The sequence below is a fragment of the Hylaeus volcanicus genome, chromosome 3, assembly GCF_026283585.1.
Source record: "Hylaeus volcanicus isolate JK05 chromosome 3, UHH_iyHylVolc1.0_haploid, whole genome shotgun sequence".
In the NCBI taxonomy this organism is placed as follows: domain Eukaryota; kingdom Metazoa; phylum Arthropoda; class Insecta; order Hymenoptera; family Colletidae; genus Hylaeus; species Hylaeus volcanicus.
The window spans coordinates 17,427,019-17,450,567 of record NC_071978.1 but is presented as its reverse complement, the minus strand read 5'-3'; the positions used below and the strand labels follow the sequence as shown (position 1 = coordinate 17,450,567).

Genomic DNA, 23,549 nt, shown 5'->3' with positions numbered 1-23,549 from the left:
TTACATTGTAAAATCCATGATTTCAGTAATATCAATTTCATGAACTATTACAAAATGTATATTTTATGTAAATAAATCATTTCGAATTTACATATCAATTATAATTGATGATGCGTGTAGTGTAAAGAAGAGTAACATATGAAATAATAAATAAGACACCTTCGTACTATTAATATCTTAAGATCGGAGTAAAGTTATATATGTAATAACAATAAAGATACCTTATTTGTATTGTTTAGACCTCTTGATGATTAATATATCAAAATAAAATTTATTAAATAAACAAATGGTCTGTAATGAGATCATGTACCTTATTTTTAGTAAAACTTAAATTATATAACAAGTAAGAAAAGTTTTTTTTTTAATGCTCCTCGCTTCATAAGGACGTCTTGATCATATTTTAATACTGCGCGAACCTGTATTGCCGCGTAACCCGTACCTAAGCACAAAAGTTTCGGCCTCGACAATTGAGTTCTTCGCGATTAATCGAATGAAGCAATCGACTCGTTGGAAGAAGATCAGGAACGATTAGGGGCTTCGTGAAGCTTAATTATTTTACAGTTGAGAGCATCCTTCACTATTGTGCACCCTCTTCGAAATCCTGTGGGCTCCTCTTATCGAATTCTCCAAGCCAGTTCTGGCCGTTCCTATGGGAATCCTTTGGGGCCAACCGAAATCTTAAGCTATCCCAATTTAATTATCCGCCAGTGATTAATGAACAATGCCCAACTCTTTCTTCTCGTTCAAAACGAAACGGCTACCGCATTATTCTGCCGACGCGACAAATATTTCACGCCAAATGGGATTTCTATGCCCATGAAACGCAGTTATTGGAATATCGTTCCATTTGTTTTATTTTTTTAACTTTAATTAATTATAGTCGTATGCTTCCTTTTAATATTAGCGACTATATTTACAATGTATAATGTGTGTGCATTTTTCGGGCGTTTTTAGGAATTGAAGAATGTTTTGGCTGATTTTAATTAGTTATGTTCCATGATAAAGACGTACGAATACATATTCTATTTTTTTGTAGAATTAGGTTACATGAGATTTATATGAATTACATATTAAGAATAAAGTGTTGAAAATATTATTGAATTTGAATTATGAAGCTCATCAAAAGAGTTATTAGTTAAAAGTATCTCCTACAAATGTAATAGTTTTCTTGTTCCAACAAATTCGTAACGAATATTATTCTTTTCCCTATGTTCATATTTCAGATGAAATTTTGCATGAAAAAACTATGCTGATACATATATTTAGCGTGGTCATTTCATCCATACATATTATATATTATTATGTAAGCTAAACAATTTATAATAATATAATGTAAGACATGAACCCAAACACTGAATATTTCATTATTATATTCAGTGGTGTTAATCTTCATTATTCAGGAAAATTATCATGAATATAAAAAGTTATGAGTATACCAAGTGCTTTGACACTTAAATTTCAGATTTTTCAAAAAGCAGAGTTAATCGATTTGTGCAGTGAACGGCTCGTATACATATGAAAACAACATACATCAATAGTAAGTCATCAACCCAAATAAGAAACTAATATTTTCTTATATGATCTAATATTAATTATTAAGTAACACGTATACGATTTTCGATTTATAACTGTTTTAACTATCACATCATTTGATTCTATCACTGGCCATTCATTGTAAAAATATATTCTCAAATTAATATATTTTGTATAGCTATGATCTTTAGAAAAATACTTTTCATAATTATTAACATGGATGGTCGATGCAATAAAGTCGAATATGTTCTAACAAATTGAATGATTTTGGTTATTGTAAATATTCAGTGTCCATGAAGCCAAGAGAAATCAACTATGACGTTTCTGTTTATACTGTTTTTCTCAAAGATTACGAAGATTCTGTATACAAAAAATTGTGTTTCTAATCGCTTTATAAATTTTTTATCGTTAAATTTCTAACAAAGTACATACACTTATCCATCTGTAGATACTCTTCTGCAAAAAGCTATATGTGCCATTCAAGATGTGGTAGATGCTGCGTTTTCACGACAGTAATGCTATCAATGATCAATTTATATGCCACGCTACCCTCATAAATATTGAAACAATAAATTTCGTAAGATAGAATGAAATTAAACTAACGAAAACATATTTCAATACCCAATGGTCCCATAACCTCAACTAACATTGCCTGTATAATATTCGCAACCGGCTCAAATATGATATTAAACACCACTTACAAAAATTCTGATAATTAAATTTAAATTCCAATCAAGGACGCTTCTACCAGTATATATTTACTGAAAATTGATATGTCTTTTGAATATGATACGCTTATATACTAAGATTTATATCCGGTAATGAGGAAATTCGATCCAGAATTGTATTCGTTATACTAGATGAAAAAGTTTTCCTCTGAAATTTACCAGGTTATCGGATCGTTATTAAGGTACAGCAACATCAATCTGCTTTACAATGACCACGATATTGATTTCCTGTTGTATTGGATTTCGTCAATGTGTTACGTGCACGATACTTGTACAACGGGATCTACGAACACCTTAATTAATTACACTCGTTACCGTGCTGGTAAAGCCGAGCACAACCGGGTGTAATGCAACGTGTAATACAACACGAAGTCTACGAACGCGTCACGAACCTTCCGCAAACCTAACTACAAATCACTGGGATACGTGGCGCCCTGTCAAAAACAACAAACATGCCGAACGTTTATTTCGAAATCACTTGAAATCGCATTTTCTTGAGTACTTAAAAAAGAAAATAAAACTGGACGTACTCGGATATATTTTGGAAAACCACATTTACCCAAAATTAAGTGGAATGAACGTTTTTATCCTTGTTATCTATTGGTTTAAGGGAAAACCCTCAACTTGATGATAAAACCTTGGGTAGTTAAATTTTTTAACCTTTCCGTATTAAAAAAATAATTAGGAGAGAAGGGTTCCATTTGTGGATAATTTTGAACACTAGCCACGAGTTTTTAATTAATTACAACGTTTCGGTCTTGAATGAAGCCTCTTTCAAATGTAATATATTATAATATATTTATTTATTAATGAATATATACAGTAATCCCTTGATTATTCGAATCGACAGAAACGAGGGTTGGTCGCATAATCGAGAGGGTTGGAAAATCTTCTTTTACCTTTAGGCAACAGATTGGTTTACGCATACTGCAATACTATTGTTATGAATTGCAATATATTATGTTTAATAATAATTTGCTTGATGTTTCTTATAATATTTCCAGAATTTTATTAACGAAACTAATTCCATCTTAAGTTATTACCAGTTTTTACTAAAAAGAATGTTTGCAGAAACTTACACTTATGTTGTTCGTTGTCTCACACCGAATGCTATGCAAATGGTTGGATATTACTGGATACTTGTAGGTAGAAGTCTGTATAGAAGTATCTATAGAACGTGTAACTGTAACAGAAAAAAGTTGTTCTCATGGTAAAATTTGTTATTGGTAATAAAATATTTCTGAATATAATACAAAGAAGAGAAAATCAGTTCCGAAAAATTAATATTGATACCAAATGGGTTGAGATTAAACATTCGTGACTGATTGTTAAAAAGAGCCACAAATATAAATTCTGGATGCTACCAATACTTTAACTTCTTTTCGTAACTTTAAGGCAATGAGATATATACTATTATATAGAGATGGGTAGAATGATTCCATAATCAATTATTTCGATTAACTTTATATTTGGTACGCGTATAAAAATTGGAGTTTGAATTACAATATGAAATATTTTACGAGAAATAAATAAAAAATTTAATTGCTTGGTTGAATAATAATTTTCACGATTAAATTGCTAAAAGTTAGATTTATTTTTCATCTGTTATTGAAATACAATATTGGCCATCTCTACTGTTCCGGACGTCTCACTCGAAATTGTTGCGAAAACGTGTTTTATTGCATTTTCATAAAAAATATCTCACCAATTCATTGCACATACATGTACAGATACGCGCACTTATAAAGATCCAATAAAAAGCCAGACAACATTTTACATCAAAGGTTGCCTCTCTGTAATTTTCAAAAAATGTGCAAAAAAGCAAATAATCCTACTGAAACGTCATGTGTTGATGAACCAAATATAGATCTCAGTGATTCACAGTTAGATTTGTAAAACGATCATGGCACGTTCACAGAGTTCGCGTTGCAGTACGTGCCGCATTGCAAAACCTATTATCGCGCTTGTATGCGAATGGAAAATTGAAACTTCCGTTGTGAAATCGGAGACGAAGCGTTGAAACAATCGATTCAGCAGCGTGATCAATCGCGTTCGCGTTTTAAAATTAAAACGACCCTCTGCGCGAATGTTTCAAATTCCCGGTCTCGCGAACAAACACAGTTTTTAACCTTTCTGGATCTGAATTTTATCATCTGAATAAGGAAAATATTCTCAGTGTACTTTAGGTTATTTGGAGTTCGATAAATAAAACGGAATTAAAAAATTCCAATGATAATAAGCAACAAACTATAAAGAAAATTGTTTAAATTTTATTAGAGACGTAAAATGATTTATTTTACGACTTCATTTTTTTAGTTAGAAGATAGAGTAAATATAACTATAAGAAAGTTTCACTTAAAAATCTCTTTCAGTTTTCTATTTCGGATGAACACAAGGACAGAAGCGATGGCCGGAAGAATGCCCAAGTGTACATTTTACACGCTATTTTTAAATAATAGATAGTATAAACATTATACATTGTAAAATTCCATAAAAGTTCATGTGTAAACAGGAAATCTAGATAAACATACGGGTGTAAATTTCATATTTCTATATGTAACAGTCTTTCTTTTAATTCCAAATTAATTCCAAACATTACTTTGAAAATCGATATTTGTAGCTGCGAAAAAACGACTCTCCCCGCAAACGAATTACAGACAAAACGTATGTCATGTATATTCTTTAAAAAAGTGAATTTTGTAAATTTATACGCTTCCTGTATGTTTATATTTTAGTCACTAATTAAAAAAAAATAGAACAAATTGCATACTACACGAAGAATATATCAAACGTCGGGAAATGATTAAAATTTAAATGTTTATTTATTGCAAAGGATTGTAGGGGGTTAACAAAGGCTATAATGTCGCTATATATATATCCAGCCACAAAAAGCAGGAATTTCTACCTGGAGTACCTGGACGTATGATCCAGATCAGTATTCGTTTCAGGGAGCAACATTTATCCAACAACCGTATTATTTGTCCCATCGCGAATGGGGTATAACGATATTTTCTCTCGAGTTCTCATCCCGCGCGATTAAAACAGATTCTCCTCTATTCCCGCGAATAATTGAATCGTCGTTTAATTCAATCGTCATTAAAGGAATATAGTTCCCAGAGGGTGGAATTGCTCGTGCTGGAAAGGGAGGACACGGGTCGATTTTGAAGTTCTCTTCCGGGAACGTGATCGTCTCTATTAACGTCATGAGTCCACCCGTTTATTCCTCCGAGCGCAAATAAGGAGAGTCGCGCTATTTTTCTTGCAAATTTTCTCTCGGCATAATTAAAATAGATCCCTCGGGACTGCTTGGATTTGGACCTCGACGGCCGTTTCTCCAACGTTTGTCGCGCTGTTTCCTTTCTACGTTTTGCGCCGCCACCGTGCCACGTGTACCGATTTAAATTCAGCCCTCGCCGGAACCACGAGGATCCACCCTGCTAATAAGTGTTTTCTTTCCAAACAGACAGCGCCCGCTTGTCTTCCGTGCCTCTGGCTTCATTACCGCCACGGCAATAACTCCTCCTCTGCAAACCTTCGATCATCGAGCTCCCTTTTTCCCGTGTGCGCGTCTTTTTTCCGGGACGCCCTCGCCATATTCTGATAACATTCGATCAGAGCTCGTACACCGAGCAACTTTAATATTTGGGCACTTCACAATTTTCACTGCGTCACACAGTGTGATGTTTCAGTGATCTAGCGAGAAAACCCAGTACTCATTCAGAGAAAGCGCGGTTGCGTTGTTTGGGATTCTTCGACAGTTCTTCCAATACCCTCTGGGACTCAAACGGTTAAAAAAGTCGATGAAGTAGAAGATGCACGTACAGTAAGACCCCGCTTAACGCTGTTTCAGTATTACGCGGTAGTACTTGGTAGTTTTTTTTTTCAGTTTGTACAAAATGATTTAAATTTTGATGAAAGTTCAAAGGCAAGACGAAGTGTCATGCGAGGTCCTGCTATCGACAATGCTTGCTGAACGGAATAGCTCTAAATAAACGACTTTAGATGACTTGGTCACGAACAAAAACAAAAAATATCAAATGAGGAAGAACCTTTCTCGTCATAAACATGACATCTTTACTCGAATTTTTTTTATTTTCATGAATGTTTTATGAATGAAAATGGATATTAGCAATAAATAAGTCTATAATCGATGCAATAAAAATCAATTTAACAATTAATGTTACAAAATAAAACAAAACAAGAACTGATAAATTTTCTAATTTTTTGGTCTGTTTCACTTATCCCAATCTATTTACGTGTGCAGATGACCTCGTTTAACGCTGTTTCCTTTAGCGCCGCATCTTATTGGATCGCATCCTCCGCATTAAGCGGGGTCTTACTGTAGCGAAATTGGAAACTGTTGATTTCAAATGATCGTAACTTCGAAACAAATGCTTGAAACACAAAAATTCAAACACTCTTTTATAGATAAAAATCAATATTTGTGTCTTCTGTAGACGAAGTTCATATAAATATTAATTAATACTCATGAAACGTGATAAAGGTAAGACATCATACAACAGTGTACCACTGAAAATATAATCGAATATATTCCATACAATTTATGCTGTAGTAAAAAACAAAATCCTAAATCCTTTTCTGGAAAACTTTTATAGCCTTCTCTGCAACGTATGTTTTCGTGTGAACTCATAGGATAATTCTCTACATATCGTAACCAAAGTTCTTCATTTGCCAGTTAAGGGTGTTTTTGAACGATCTAACCGTGCACAATAAAACTCTTTAGTTGCTGTTTGATGACGTGGTAACAGTTCATAATGAACAATTTCTTTCATATCCCACCAAACAGACAATAAAGCTTACAGCTGGTGTACTTGTGGCTTCGCTCGCGGCACTCGAGTTTCATTATGGCCAACCTAATCGTCTTCGGCGATTAACGGTACTATACGACAGTCATTTTTCATTCCACGTAATGATTCGGTTCAACGACGTTTCATCTTTCCACTATGAAGAGCTAAGCACACATTCATCTTGTACTAATGGTTGATAATTGACAAATCGTAACGACACTTTATTGCCATACCAGATTCTTCATTCAGACATTGATAAATAATCATATACCAGGCTTAATTGCCGTATAGTTCAATGAATGGGTTTATTTAACCATGTTTTACACGAGGAAAATATTTGTTTAGTTGCGGGGGTTATTTATGAATTTTTAAGATTTATTACTACGTGGAGCAATTTATCGTAGTTCATACAAAACTGAAGTATCGTTTAGGTCAGGGGTGGTCACAACCTTTAGCATATCATGCGGCAATTTTTCTCATAAACGAGTTCAGATGCGTCATACAATTCAACCACTTTTTCTAGATTAAACACCGTTTAGGGTAATGAATAAATAAAAGGATCGACACTACAAGGAGTTCTTTAGTTTTATTAAACTTTTTTAAGGGGATTTAATTTTAGATTCCGTTCAATGAAGGAAGGAGTGTTTAAACCATTATTTATCTTAAATGACTTTAAAGGAAAGAGATTATAATGTTAATGAATTAGTTTCTAAATGTATTGAGAAAAGAAGAAGCGTTAACGTGATTAAGAAATAGTTACATATTTATACTTATATCGATTTAAGTGCATAGTTCAGCTAGTTATTCCTCATTGATAAAAAAAAAAACATATTATATTTATTCTTCTCGATATCTCGATATTGTGGTTCCAATATAAAATTGATATGGTTAATTTCTACAAATATATCTATAATTAGAAAAACAGAAAAGGAAGAACCATGAGACCCAAAATAAAAAATTAATCGTGATACAATATTAGTAGAATTACGATAGCTAATATTTACATTGAAATATTTATCGAATGAAGAGTCGATTTACTCAAGCGGTATACTAAATTTTATGAATACTATTACTTACGTATTTATTTTAATGGTTCAAAATTAACTGTTCATATTATAATCAATCATTCTCGCCACATAATAGAAAACTAATATTACAAAAATAGTTTCCACACTGCTACCCCAAAGGAACTTAAATTAATTTAATTTTATTAATATTATACTAATATCACATTGCTCCCTTGATAAAAAGGGGGCTTCCTCGTTGGAAATGAGAAAGGTTTTAACCATATAACCATTTGGTTCTTTCCAGGATAAAATTCCTGAAAAAACATAATATGCAAATTTCTCCTCTCTATGTTTCTTTCCTAATTATTTCTCTTCCTAACGTTACTTTATTTTTAATATTTTCAAATTTAAATACTATGTTAAAATAGTTAAATGCTTGAAACGTCGATAATAAAAATATATACTTCAAAATAACGCACGAATTATTAATAAAAAAAAAACCAGAATATTCATATTGTAACTTTTGCTACAACCAACAATGGAACAATCTATTATTCTAGTATCTACTGTTCGAGTGCAGAAAGACGAAAATAAAAGTTAAACCCAGACATGGGCCTAACATCTCATAACCATATACAAAACACCTCAAAATATTTAAGAGACACCAAGCAGCACCATCAAATGTAGGATAGACTTGCATCTAATGATTTCACAGCCAGTGCAACGTAAAACCTCACTTAAACAAAAAAAAAAAAAAAAAAACGTTATTTACAATTGAACAAAAATTGAAAAATTCACAAAAAAATGGATTCAACAAGTTTGCTTATATGGAACGCTGACAGATCTGGTTTCGCATTTTTGTGTGCAAGCGTTCGTCAGAGTTGATCTTTCACTCTCGATTCGGTATCCTGCTATTGTGGTCTCGATAGAAGTTTAATACGAATTGGGAGTAATAAAATCGACACTATACGACACGGCCCAACCATGGACATTACCGTTTTGTCGTAGGATGCTCGAATGCGCAATGCCATTATTGCGTCGCGATGTAACGAACAAAGCACCATTTATGCGTATCGAAACGATGCAAATCTCGTTCGTATTTTTTTAAATTTATGACCGCACTTTGGCACGAACCGCGGACATAAAGCCGACGGTAGGATCCCGAGGACGCTTTTACGATGGACTTACACGCGGAAGACGATTTTCCATGCGTCGTACGGCATCCGGATAGGACATCAATATAATAAAAAGCGTATTGGATACTCGCATGAGAATATTTCGCGAATACGTAAGCATTGCGTCTGAGGAAAACGTATCTGTCGCGAACTTTGTATTCGCGATCGCTAAATGTAGCGATGTACGCGAAGTTCTATTAAGATTGTTCTTGTTACGAGTCGTACATTTCAGTCTTCGTTACAAGCATTATATGTTTTTCAAAAGGGGCTTTGAGATTTGGAGGCTAGGAATTTTGTTTACTAACAAATCACGAATGGTATGGAATATACGAGGTCTGATCAAAAAGTTCCAGGATTTTTCAAATTGTGCGCCTTCACGTTAACGTGCAGGGTTAGATTCGCGCTCATTTTTTAGCGAGAACCTTCCTGAGTAACCTCCTTTTTTTTGGTTGCTCTAACCTTCTCGAAATCGATGTTACAGCTGTTTTAGTAAAGTCTCTTTTTCGTGTTTCGCGTTTTTTTGTGATCGACGTGAAGGCAGAGCAGCGTGTCTCCGTGAAATTTTGCGTAAAATTGGGCAAATCGTTCACGGAAACTTTTCAAATGCTTCAGAAAGGCTTTGATGATGAAGTGATAAGTCGTTCACGGTGTCAAAAAACTCACCAAGATAAAAAAAAGCTCGCCAGGTGAGATCGAATGTCAAAGTGATGCCCACTGTTTTCTTTAACTCCAAGGGCGTCATTCATCACGAATTCCTCCCACAAGGTGAGACAATCAACCGATTTCGTTACCTTGACACCCTGAGACCTTTGCCCCAAAAGATTCGACAAAAGAGGTCAGAATTGTGGGCGACAGGCAAGTGGTTTTTCCACCAAAAACGCCATGACAACCCTTCCCCAGCCTCCCTATTCAACTGACCTGCTCCATGTGACTTCTGGCTGTTCCCCAAACTGAAGTACCCGATGAAAGGACAGCGGTTTCAGACGATAGAGGAGATTAAGGAAAAAACGCGGGAACAGCTGAACAGCATCCCTGAAGAAGACTTTTCCAGATGCATGGAACAGTGGAAACACCGATGGGAGAAGTGTATTTGCTCTCAAGGGGAGTACTTTGAAGGCGACAAATTGGAATAAATTAAAAAAAAATTTAATAAAGAGTTATTGAGAAAGTCCTGGAACTTTTTGATCAGACCTCGTATCCGACTTTTTTTTGTTTTATACGATAGTAGACATGGTTATAATCAAATGCGAAGATGGTGTTGTTTAAGCATCAATTTCTCCTGCGGTGGCTAGAATGTTATCTTTATAAATTTAACATGTTTTCTAGTTTGTTATCGTAGACTTTGTTTTTAATATAAATTCGCAGAAAAAAGTCCAACGGAAAAATGTTGAGATTTTGATGGCCAAGTCACCATTCCGCAAAAATTACATGTCAAGTAAATTAGGAATAAATATTTTGAAATGTACTAATTGTACTGTCTATTGGTTATTAACGACAGATGTTCAGTTGCCGCCGAATAAAGCGGTTATAATAAACGTACCAAGGCCAAAATTTTTTGGAATAATTTGCAATTGCCTTTCCTACCTCCTGTGACGATCGAGCCCGTCATACTTAAGAATACACAATTCAACATTTTTTATATTATTGATCCAATTACTTTTTTTTTTTATCAAAATAAAACATCCATCAAAAATTTTGACTGTTGGTAAGTACAAGGTATTTAGACTTTTCAGATGTTTCACACATGCTACTTTGACACATATACAAATGTTATAATAAGCGTTATAGAATGTAAATTAAATTACACCTGCATTAGTAGTCTGATAAACATATTATTCATTCGGAAAACCAAAAGCATTCTGCATTCGTTAAAGTGTTCATCGAAGCTATTAATCATTTGGATGGCACTCATAGAGCGTGCAGAGGAAACTTTTCGTCGATCTTGGAAGTTGTTGCATTTTGAATATTACCTGATCGTGCCTTAAAAAAATCCAATTACACAAATTCAACAAGATTGTAGTTTATTCTTTGATATAGATGCACTTAAGGTACACTTTAAAATATTACCTTTGCATTTGATCGTCTCCAGAGAGCTTCGAAAAAGCATCGCTGTATTAGTAAACTGAATTTTCTTCAATCGTTTAAAAGGATACGAGCAGTTGCGAGTGGTTTTGATAAAACTTCGAACGAATCTAATTTTCTCATTCCCTTCCATTTCTTCGTTAAATGCCAATTGCAGACTTTATTTTGCACTTAACCATCGCACAGCAAAGAGTAATTGCTATAGCTCAATTTAGGCACTTACTTACACGCAATTGAAATATTGAAAGGGAGATTTGATTCTGTTTGCTTTTTATTTCTCACACGTTCATTGAAATGGTTTTTAAAATACAGTTAAGTAATACATACTTTCTTTACTCAAAAGCACGTTTCCAAGCAAAGTAATAATTGAATTAAGTGAAAAATTAGACAAATTCTCTGTACTTTTTCTTCTTTTTATCATTAAAAACTGTGAATATGCCCGCTAGTTCACTTGAAAATCTATGGAAGGACTTTTCACTTAATAACCATTAATTTTGTTATTTTCAGTGATATATAAAGTATATCCAAATAATTTAAAAAAATTCGAATTAAAATACATATATTTTGAATGATATTATAGAATTCTGAAATTGTCTAGATTTCTGTATTTAACATAACTTCAAAATGGCATAACTTGGTCAGAAAACAAAATCGTACAGACTTCTTCTTTTCAAATTGTTCGTTAATATGTGCACTTTGCGATGGCTTGTATAAAATCAGTGTGATCCAGATAGTACGCCAAACAATCAAATTTTAATGAAAAAAAGTACTTGGGCGTTATTAGAACATGGAGATGCGGCATCGACTCGCATCCATTTAATTTTTTCCCTAAATTACTCGATACAATGAAAATTGACGGAGTCATACGCATTTGAACAATGACAATACTTTCTTTTTAATTATTTTATTTAAAGTTACATTAACTTCGAGGTTATTAGTAACCATGTCAATGATAACAATTTAATTATGATGTATTTAACAAGTTATATTTCATTAATATCTTGACTAATTTGAGGAATTCGTTAATGTTGTTAAGGATTGTCTCCATACTATTTGGAAGTTAAACTCTATTCGATCGTATTGTATTCCGTGACATTCTTCAATTAAATATTTTACTGGAAGGGGCTCGTCACAAAAGTTCCATAATGGTGGCTGTGATTCAGTTATTTTGTAGCAATGAATCAGATTTTTGTGGGCAATTCTCAATAATGACAACACTTTCACGAGTAACATTGTTGCGATAATTTTGTTGCGTAGTACATATTCATACAAATACTTTGCTTTTGAGAGAAAGAGGCACCTCCAAAGTGAAGACGCTATTCGTAAGCCTGACCATCATTAGCGTCTAGGATATATCACTCTAAAATCCTCCCGGAATGCACCAGCTCTCCAACCACTATTACCCCGCGAATTAAACTTCCTCCTCTAATTATACTTTCGTCATAAATATCCACGTGGTTGTTTTATCATAGGATCGTTGAGCGTCGCGACTGCTTATCCGAAAATGCGCCGGCGTAGCAGTTCGGTCCACAAAATATAATGCAATCTTGCGCTATCACGTAACGTTCCCCGAGCCTCACTTAAAGGACGCTCGGAAAGCAAGCGGCGCGCGATTACTGAAAAGTTAAATAAGTTCAGCTGTAATCCTGTTTTCATGAAAATGCACGGCGAAGTGTTCGCTTTTGTGCCGGCCGTAATCCTATACTATCGTGTAGCGCGGCTTTGCTTCTCACGGGGGGACACTTTAAAGCGGCTGAAAACCCTCCAGAGCAGCAAGAAACCAGTAATAGTCAGGGTTACTGAAATCCTCGTTATACCGCTGCGTAACCGATTTTTTAACCGAGCTTTAATATGCAAGAAAAAGGGAAACGTCGAGCGATTCTCTCGCAAGACTCGCTCCTAGGTAATTCCGGTTGCGCGTTATCCTGTACGTAAATGGACAGAGACGATTGCGTCGCAACACTTTCCGAACCATTGCGTTTAGTATTACTTGGCTGAATTGAGAAAACAACAGATTAGATCAGGAAGAAGGTGAGCAAGAGAAAAGAGGTCGGAAGTAAATATAGGTTAATTGAAAACGAACGAAGTGAAGCAAAATTAGAGAAACAGTGTGAGATTATAAATATAGAGTGACTGTATTGATTTCTTTTTATTAGAGAAAAATAGAGACTAAATACAATTAGACTTTTTATGTAGAATTTATTTCATTTTAAAAATTATTTAAAACATTTAAACAAATTTCAAAACAGGAGATAAAGATAAAGTTCATTTAGATTTAAACAACCAAATTTAAAAACCTTTGCTGTTATTTGTATATATTATATGAAATATCTATGTTCGAGAAATTTAATGTAAATAAATATCAACATTATCGAATTAGGACCTTTTTTTATTTAATTTCTATGCTCAACAGATTTTACAAGAAACTATGCTTTGTATTGTCTTGTTTAAAGGTTTAATTTTTGCAAAAAGGGGCATATAATTTCTCAATGATTCAATGCCATAAGTATCTCCAAAATAAAGATCTGCAACAGGTTGCAATTTCATTATAATTATTGTAAACATATTTATCAAATGTTGAAAATGAAAAGCAATTTTGTGCATTAATATTTTATTTTAGGAGTCATAGAAATATTATAAGCAATGTATGAGTATCATTCATGAATAATTTTTCGAAGTTATATATTTCTCTTATATTATTCAATTTGTTTTTTTTTCGTAAATCCAGTTGTAATAACATTAAATTTAAAAATATTCTTTATTCATTTTTTATCTTTAGATGATGCTTCTAGATTCCTTTATGATTTGGATTCCATGGAAGTATAACGTGCCATTGGTTAATAGGATTCGGAAGGAGAGGGAGTATCAGCGCAAGAATAACGATACGAGCTACTAGAATAATAATAATGATCTGGAACGACGTCATAGAGAAAAAAGTGTTCTGGAAAATGTCGACGCAAATTGTCTTCGGTCTTGCGGGTTAGTCAGAAAATTGCAATTTTTTTTGTACAAGGAAGAATGCGCAACGATCTATGGCTAATTACTCGGCATTTTATAGTGGGTATAAAACTTTATTGTTGCGAAGTATTAATAGTAGAGGTTTTCCTCAATATTTTTTTAATTTTTATTTATCAGAGCTATCAAGCCCTTATTTAATTTCATGTATTTGTCGATGTATACTTCATTAATCATATGAATAATATTTCATCAAAATAAAATAGGGATAGATCAAGATTAAGAGATAAAAACTAATACTAATTTTAATAATATTTAAACATTTCGAGTCTTAAGATATTTATTGTCTGTTTTTAACTCTTAAACTCTAAGGATATTCATATTTATTATGAGGATTATTTTGGACAATCCTTAGTATCTGTGAATATTAACGATTAGTATTTAATTTTAAATTTGCAAAGTTGAGTAGTATTATTTAAAGCAAAACAAAAGGAAAATTGAGTTTCATACAGAAATTGGGAGCTTACATAATAATTTCTGAACTAAAAGATTTTCGCTATGATATCGCTTTGAAATACAGAAAAATTAGAATACATTTCTGTAAAATAACATTTATCGTTATTAGTTCATTATATAATATAATTGTGAAGTGTAGTATATGCATTTAACTGAATATTGTGCATTACTTGCACATTATTTGCATATATATCATTTTTAAGACCAACAATTTTATTTCCAAAGGCAAAATTTTCTCTTTTATTCTACATTCACGCTTCATCAACTTTTTATACCATACTATCACGTCGTATGGGAAACTTGTCTAGAAGCAAGTTTCGTAGAATGTTCTTCAATTTTGTATCGCGTGAGAATAAAACGATACATCATAGTCTAATAAAAAAAAACGTTACTTTATACCATAAACTTGTCTCTACAAAATGTATATCTCATAAAGGTGGTTTGAGAAGCATAGAAAATGAATAAAACTTGGATACCGCGTTCTGAAGAATGCGTGAAGACATCACGAGTCTTTGGTATTAAAACTTGAATATCTTACAAACGTAGTTTCCAACAATTCTTTTTGTTAGACCTGTGAACTGGCACTCTGTCGTCTAAAGTGGCGCATTTCTTTATTTTTACATGAACTGTACGACTTCTCCTAAGATAAAGAGCAAAAATACTGTGAATATAAAATAGCATGTTGATATTTTTATGGTTTCATATTTTATTTCAGTTTTCCAAGTAAACAATCTCCATTGCGAGGTTCATACTATTTAAAAGTTTCCTTCATTAAAATTTCTCAATTACAATATATTTTACGTAAAACTGTAATGATATTCTATTAAAACGAAATTCTTAAGGTATATTAAAACACATTTTTGAAAAAATGTCAACGTGAATAACGTTATAAATGTTTACAATTGTAACTATACTTAATGTTTATAAATGTTATGGATACAGTACCATTTCTCACATAATAGAAATGACGTGTGTATACTTTTTTCTTCTTGAAAAAAATCAGAGATAATTGTACCTAACATGAAAGTATTTAAATTCAAACATTGAATAAAATCACGTACATAAAACAAAATAAACACATATAATAAATAAAGGAGAAATTGTAATATTATTTTTCATTATTCGATTCTATTATATTAGACGCATTTGATCAGGAAACCATTCTTTCAATAAATACTTTCCTTCACAATCAATGTAATGAATAATTTTCCCGAAGTCCTTAGTTTTCTTGCCATTATTTTTCTTCTCTAAATAAAAAAATTTGATTTTTAATTATAGAACGAAATAATGTTCTTCAAACAATAGAAATCGATCGGTATAAGTGAACAAGGAAATAAACACTAATAAATCACATTACTTTGTTTTCATTCGTTGGGTATTATTCAAATGAAATCCCACCAAGTTCGGTCAGGACATTGGCCACTTCGAAGAAACTTAAATTTCCCGTCATTGCTGAAAACTTAAACAAGTTCTCGTTTAATCCTGTTTCCATGAAAATGCACGTTAAAACTATCCGCCTTGTGCAACGTAATCCTGTAGGATCGCGCGACATTGCTTCGCTCCTAGGAGGAATATTACGAAGCGAGCGATAATAATTGAATCAGACTAATTAAATGGACGAAGCTGCTGCGATGACAAACAACAATAACTTCGTGTCCGTAGGAGCAACATACTGTGAAACTACGTTAACTGCGAAGTAATCAACGATGAACAGCGTCGACCGAGCAAGTGTAATTAATTCCCATAATTAATTAATTTGTTCGACTTGCCAGTCTCACAACGTCACACAATTCCATTCATAGACAAGTATAGACGTCGCTGAGAAACGTAAGAAGGTACATTCTTATTTTGGGTAATGGAAAATTGATTTTTAAATATTTTTCAAAGGAATTTAGCAGAGTTTGGAATATTCTTGTCAAATAGTATAACGGAATTACCTAAACAAAAATATTACTGAACAAATTGTAGGAGTAAATCGATCAATATAGTAAGGAGTTTATTATAATGTTTGTTAGTGGCAGTTTAAGCTACATAAGCTTCATTTATTCTAACGTTTTCACTTTTTTTTGAATTCTATCATTTTCAATACATGATAGAGCCTGATGAATCATTTTTAAACAAAGGTCATATTAAGACAAAACAATTTTTTATGACAATCGAGAATCTCATTGCAATTTTTTATGTTTCTGAATCCTTACTGTTTATTATAGATGAAGCGAAATAAAATGATTGTAACTGATTGTGGAAAAAACTTATATTTATTATGTGTTATTTTGTGGATTATCGATTACATTCAGAAACCATGGAAAAAGTAAAATCTAGCCACAGTTTATGATTCAGTTTATAATTTTGTTAATATTGATATTGCTTTCATAGATGACACTTGTAATCTTCCTTAATGATTAATATTTAAATTGAAAAAATGATAAACTGAAGTATTTTGTAGTATCTTAACAAAAAAAATCACATATTATGCTTTTTATACTTTCGTAAACGAATGCCTCTTAATTTATCATTTTTTTTATATTTTCTTCATATCGAATAAACATTGAATTCATATTATACAATATTTTTTAATATCCATATGTCATTCTGATACAAACAATAGCTACACTCGAATAAATTAGAAATGACACATTTAGGATGTATAAAACGATCCCAATTAGAACAGTTGTGGCAATGCACAAGTTTTTCTGACACCTTACAGGAAATGGTTAATAATTTCATAAGCACATCAAATTATTGCACACAAATTTTTATGTTCTTTCTTGAAACACAAATGTACATCCATGCCAAATTTCAAGTACCTTGAACTTATATTTCCTTTTGTATTAATTTCTAAGTATCATCCGAAAAACAACCCTCGAAATGAGAATACTCTCTTAAGCCTCTTGAAAATGGTTAATCGAAGAGGAGAAGGAGGTAGCAAAATTATGCTGTCGGGGTGTCGCGTGACTAATGTTTCAGCAGTTTACGAGCAAAAAGAAGAAGAAAGAAACACAAAAAGAAACGCATTAATGGAAATTTATGCGCACAGAGTCACGATGCAGTCGCGTTGGAGAAAGGGCCATCTGAAAGATTACACCAACTTACTTTCCGTTATATTTTCTCCGCACAATACCCTTATTATCGCAGAGGGATCAGCCGTAAAGCTGTACTCACTTATTCCCAGTTACTTCTTTCTTTCTCGAATGTATGAATTCAATGTTATCGCGAGGAGGCTCCATTCAGTCCTTAAAGAAAGAAAGGACAGTGTTCGAGTGTGACCATTTTTGGTAATCACTAGAAAAGAGAAATTCTTACATAATGTAAATCTGCACACCCTAAGAAATCAAAATATGTAAATTATATATATATTAAGTGGTTATATTTTATTGGCAGCAAGAGAACCGTATAGAAAAATGCTTCATTCAGTACTTTGTAATACTTTTCAAACAATTTTTCGATCATGTTGTTGTTTTAAATACATTTTCTAATTTTAAGTGTAATTTTAGTTTAAAAATTATAATTTGAGAATAATAGTGGGAAATATTAGTTTGATAAAATTTAATATACTCATGATTTAAAATAAAATTATATTTAAATTATATTGGCATTTATTATTCAAAGTAAATTTGATAACTCTAATTTTCAATTGGTGTACTTTCAACATAATAAATTTAGTAGTGAGTACACAGCTTAGCTAGCCCGAACAGAGACAACCTGTTGTGGAATACACTTGTGGAATACACATTTTTTTGAAAACGAAGCTACGAATGAAGAAATATTACAGATGTTACACAGTATTACACTAAATTTTCGTCTTATTTTTTCACGTAGAATCACATCCTGCCTGTGTGTACTACGAATTCCACCCCACCGTGTATATTATACAAAAATTTCTCTTAACACATTCGCGACTGACAGATGTTGTACGTTTCGAATAAAATGATAAAATAATAAAATTCTGAAGCCGGACATCACGTACTTGTATCTGTTGAGATCCGTATACGTATGTGATATATGTATAGATATATCAATACATACGTAGATCACCGACTGTGGCGCTGTATGACACCTCGATACACCTGTCGATCTAGCTCCCGTATTAATATGTAGTGTATAAAATAAAAAGATTTCCATAATTTTGTCATAACCAGGAGTAGAATTTGAAGCGACGTGAATTCACGTCAGCGGTCGCGAATGTGTTAACCACTCGCAAACATTGTCTTCCTTTAATTACGCAGCGGAAGAGACAATATTCCTGTTCAGTACGAATTGAATAACATTAACCTACAACGGGACGTGTTGGGAAAGCGAGGCGTCGCGCACGCCATTACTGTTCCGAAACTAAATACGCCTGTTTTCTTTTAATATATTGCCGGTTGGTCGGTCAAAAGTGAAGAAGACACGGAGGCTCGCGTCGAAATAATATATTCACGTGATATCATGTAACACTGTTTTCCTTCTCGTAAAGGGCTCCCTAAAATGAGCGTAGACCTCCCGCAGCTGAGGGTCCTGCGTACCGCGCCACCACTCACGAGTATTTTCTTCTCTTTCTTCCCTCTCGATTTCCCTCCCGTTATTTACCCTCTTCGCCACGAGCCCTGCGCGCTCCCTACGCTTAGTTCCCCTGCAGTTCGTTTCTCTCCTCGTATCAGCCCGTGTTTTGCGTTTATTTATCCTCTTCGAGGCTGCCTTCTCTTTCTTTCCTCTTCGTTTTTTCCCTCAATTCTTTTTTCTCTCGTTTCCCTTTAAAACGCGATTCCATCCATTCCAACTTTCTTTCTTTCTCTCGATTTCGTGGACGATCCCGGCAGAGGCTCGTTCCCGGTAGAAAAGGAAACGGTAAAACGATTTTCACCGCGGAGACCGCGCGCAGGTTCTGGTTATTTTAAGCAATTGTTAAGTGCCCTCCCAGCTACGACGAGGACACGTTTACACGGGTACGTCTCAACACCCATGATTCACCGGCGATTTACACGGCTACCGAACCGCCTAGCGATGGGACCGAGACGTTCTCGGACGCTGGACTACTGTTGGCGAGCGAGAAAAATGAATTTGCGCGTTCATCGAAAGGGGTGTATTAAAGATTACTCTAACATTCTTAGTTAAGGCGGTATGCTCGGTCAATAATTTTGTAGTTTTCGGTTTTACTTTTTAATCCCTGAAAATTTCAAGTCAATTCTTTTAAAGTTGATGCAGATGTACGACTTCATACATAAGTTGCTTCAAGTTGATGTAGGCTGGACTTGAAACTTAATATTTGTTTTTCTTGAAATCACTTTTTTCTAATAAGTGACCACGATATCTCGAAAACCACTGAGTCAATCTAGTTTAGATTTTTAGAGTTTTTGTATAACATAATGGTCTACTGTTTGAACGAAGAAGTTTCATTTTGACCGGGAATGCTACCTTAAAAATACATTCTAGTATAAACGTCTGAAAGAGAGGCTTCTTTGGGAATAAAAAAAAAAAAGTATAAGTCACAGAATAATAAATAATTTTGTATGTAACAATACATGAAGGTAAGAGAAGTAAAAAGAAAATCAAATTTCTTCTGTTCTGGATATTTGTTCATGGGACTATTAGAATAAACTATGTTGGTTAATAAATACCTTTTGTATTTAATACTTTCTAAATACTATTTATTTTTTTTTGTTTTAGACGGTTTAGTGATTAATAATAAAATGAAATAAACAAAATGTTTGTTGCACTTGAAGATATGTATCGTAAAATACAAGATTATTTATTATTGCATGACTTATAGTTTTTCTTTTTGTAATTCCTAAAAAAGCCTCTCTGTTTAGATAGTCTACACTATTATGTGTATAATATATGTATATGGGGTGTTCTGCTTTGGGTAGTCGAAAAATAGTCAGTTTTCTGGAATTTCTTTTGAGGAAATGAAAAAGAATTTTAAAACAGAGCCAATCGCATAACATTAAGTAATAACAAAACCACTTATTTATATTTTTTAATTGAAAATTTCTTCCCAATAAAGATTGAAATATCAGTTTTAATCACACGCAGTTTCGGCAACAGGTCCGTGCTGCGCGCAAGTTTTTTCTTCAAAGTTCCTTGTGAAACTAAGCAGAATGATTCTTGAGTGAAACAATATTCCATATATATTCACACAGGATTTTTAAAAAAAATATTGAATTCCAACCCTTTTTTGGTAAAATTATTAAATTGTAACACTGTTTTGCAAGTATGAATTATTGCTACAGTTACACATTCAACACTGAAATAATAGTTATCAATATTGAAAAATATTAAAAATGATCATCATTCTTTGAAGACACTTTGAGTATATTCGAAATATGAATCGTAGCCTTATTTTCTATCCATTAGGACTTAGGACCTATGATATTTTTAGTCTCCACTAATTAACGGTTGGTTCGTTAATTTGGTTTGAGAATTAAATTCGGTGTAAACTGGAGAAAGTATTCCAACCGTATTTCCTTATACGAAATTTTTAATCCTTGGAACGCTTAGCCTCTTGTACTTTTAAATTGGAACCAACTGCGATCCATATGGTGTGCACTTCTTTTGTTTCCTGTATTTTCGCCTCTTTGTTCTCCAGCTGACATACCAGGTTTAGACATCACGACGGTGCATGGCGAGCACATTAATCAGTAACGTAACAGTACAAGGATACGAGGGCAAATGGCAGTGGCGCCATTAATTTGCATGCTCGCCGTGCGCTCAAAGGATCCTTATGCTTAGCCTTCTATCTTCAACTCGGTGTTCTTGGAGATTTGAGGACTTTGTTTAAACAACACTTGTCATCACTTAACTCTTTTCTTTATTTTTCTCCATAAATTCAAGATTTTTAACCCAGTCGTGGTCCTAAAGAGGTTTACAATTCTTTCTGAGTTTTAGAGTATTGAAACAAGAGAGGTCAATACACTTAGCCCAAGTAAATACAGCTGCAGCGGTATGAAATCTAAAGTTCGGGTATGCAGTTGCCACAATAGGCGGGGAAACTACACCATTCTGTTTCCCAGAAAATAAATTCACTAGGAAACTCATATTTATTTGATTTACTTGAAAGAATAATATTAGGGGGACCAGAAAGTAATGTCGTTTCATTTATATTAAATTCAGACAAATAGTCCTTGTTATCAACAACCATCTGTCCATCTAGTATGCAAATATTTGATGGATAAAAATCAATTCACAGTGAGTGGTTCACAGTGAGCTAATAAATAATATACAAATATTAACATTCACAGAAACAACATTACTAATATTTATATAATATAATGTTATAAGATAGTGGGCTACATTTTGAACTTAAATAAATTTCTCTGGCTGTCTTATTCGCAACTGTACAATTGAAATTTAATATTTAAAATCGGGAGTATTGTGTTGTACCACTTGTGGTATTCGCTGAAAAATGAAATCCTTGTAGCCATTTATGGAAATTTCCGTTACATTTGATGGATGATCATGCTGAATGTTTCAAATTATTGTATCGAAATGAGGATACTTTGATAATTAATAACCATCGTGAGTTCCCATTTGTATTTTATTTCAATAAACACTCCGGACTATTTATCAAGGAAGTAACTTTTTTCAGTGTTTTATCACTTGACGAAGAAGAGGCGAAGAAGTCATACAAAATTAAGGAATTGCTTTGAAAAAAGAATCGTAAAAATACACTACGCGACACATAATTAAAAATGAAGAGATTTCCAAAACGGACACAGTAACAAAATTCACAATCATTTGTCATTAATTGTAATTATGTATTACTCTTGATGATAACTTATATTCAAATTACACTAGCACGGGAAGAAATATCAACAAATACGTTTAATTAATAATAGTAACTAATAATAATCCACATACATAATCATTATTCAACTTTCATTAGTCTCGTGGTTTACTGATTATTGATATTCAAATTGCGCTAGCACAGGAAAACATATCAACAAATACATTTAACTAATAATAGACTGTGGATGTACATGCTTTTATGGCAAATGAAAATGTAGCTGACTTCCCAAAAATCAAATTTTTTTATGGAAAATGATAGTATTTCGTTTATAGTTTCATCAATTAATAAATAAAAAAAGTTGAAAAAATAACTCGCACCCGATATTGAGATATCTCAAATCCGTTTTTTCAAAATAGTTCAAAATAGTTCAAAAGTTATAAGCAATTAACGAAGTTAGCTACTGTGTATAAACAATCGTTTGTAACTTTTAAACCGTCCAACTACAAACGAAACAAGAATCACTATAAACGATTACAAACCATTCTGAATCACGTGGAAACTATTGTTACTACAATCAAGTACAAACGAAACACTATCATTTTCTGTAAAAAAGTTAATTTTTTGAAAGTCGGGTGCCTCGTTCACATATCTTGAAAATATGGGTAAATCTGTGAGAATTTGGACAAATGTAAAAATATATAAAACATCAACAATAATATACATGTCATACCGTTTAGAAGTACTATTATTTAGAGTTTAATTCTTTTTAGAAAAAGATATAGATATCTGTAAAAATACGAATTTGCATAAACATCCTCAGTCTAATAATAACATACATTATCTAAATACTCGATTGATAAATGTACGCTTGTAAATCGATTCGTGTCAGTGTTAATAAGTATGTCAATGGATTGTTTCCATCGCTACCAACCAGGTCGCTCGTCTTTCTCTTTCGCAGCCATTCGACTACGATGTTCGTGTCGTGTTTGTCTCCTCTCAGTCGTTTATCGTGCATTTTGGCAGTTCCCTCGTCTGGTCGA

The 23,549-nt window shown here is 33.1% G+C and overlaps 1 protein-coding gene across 1 annotated transcript in view; it reads right to left on the bottom strand.

Moving 5' to 3' along the window:
* LOC128873796 (uncharacterized) overlaps positions 1–23,549 on the bottom strand; it is a 131,023-nt gene that overhangs the window by 81,884 nt on the left and 25,590 nt on the right. Inside the window, exon 2 of the mRNA XM_054117651.1 lies at positions 3,341–3,444. The gene's annotated coding sequence lies outside the window, so the exon portion shown is untranslated. The remainder of the gene's footprint in view (positions 1–3,340; positions 3,445–23,549) is intronic.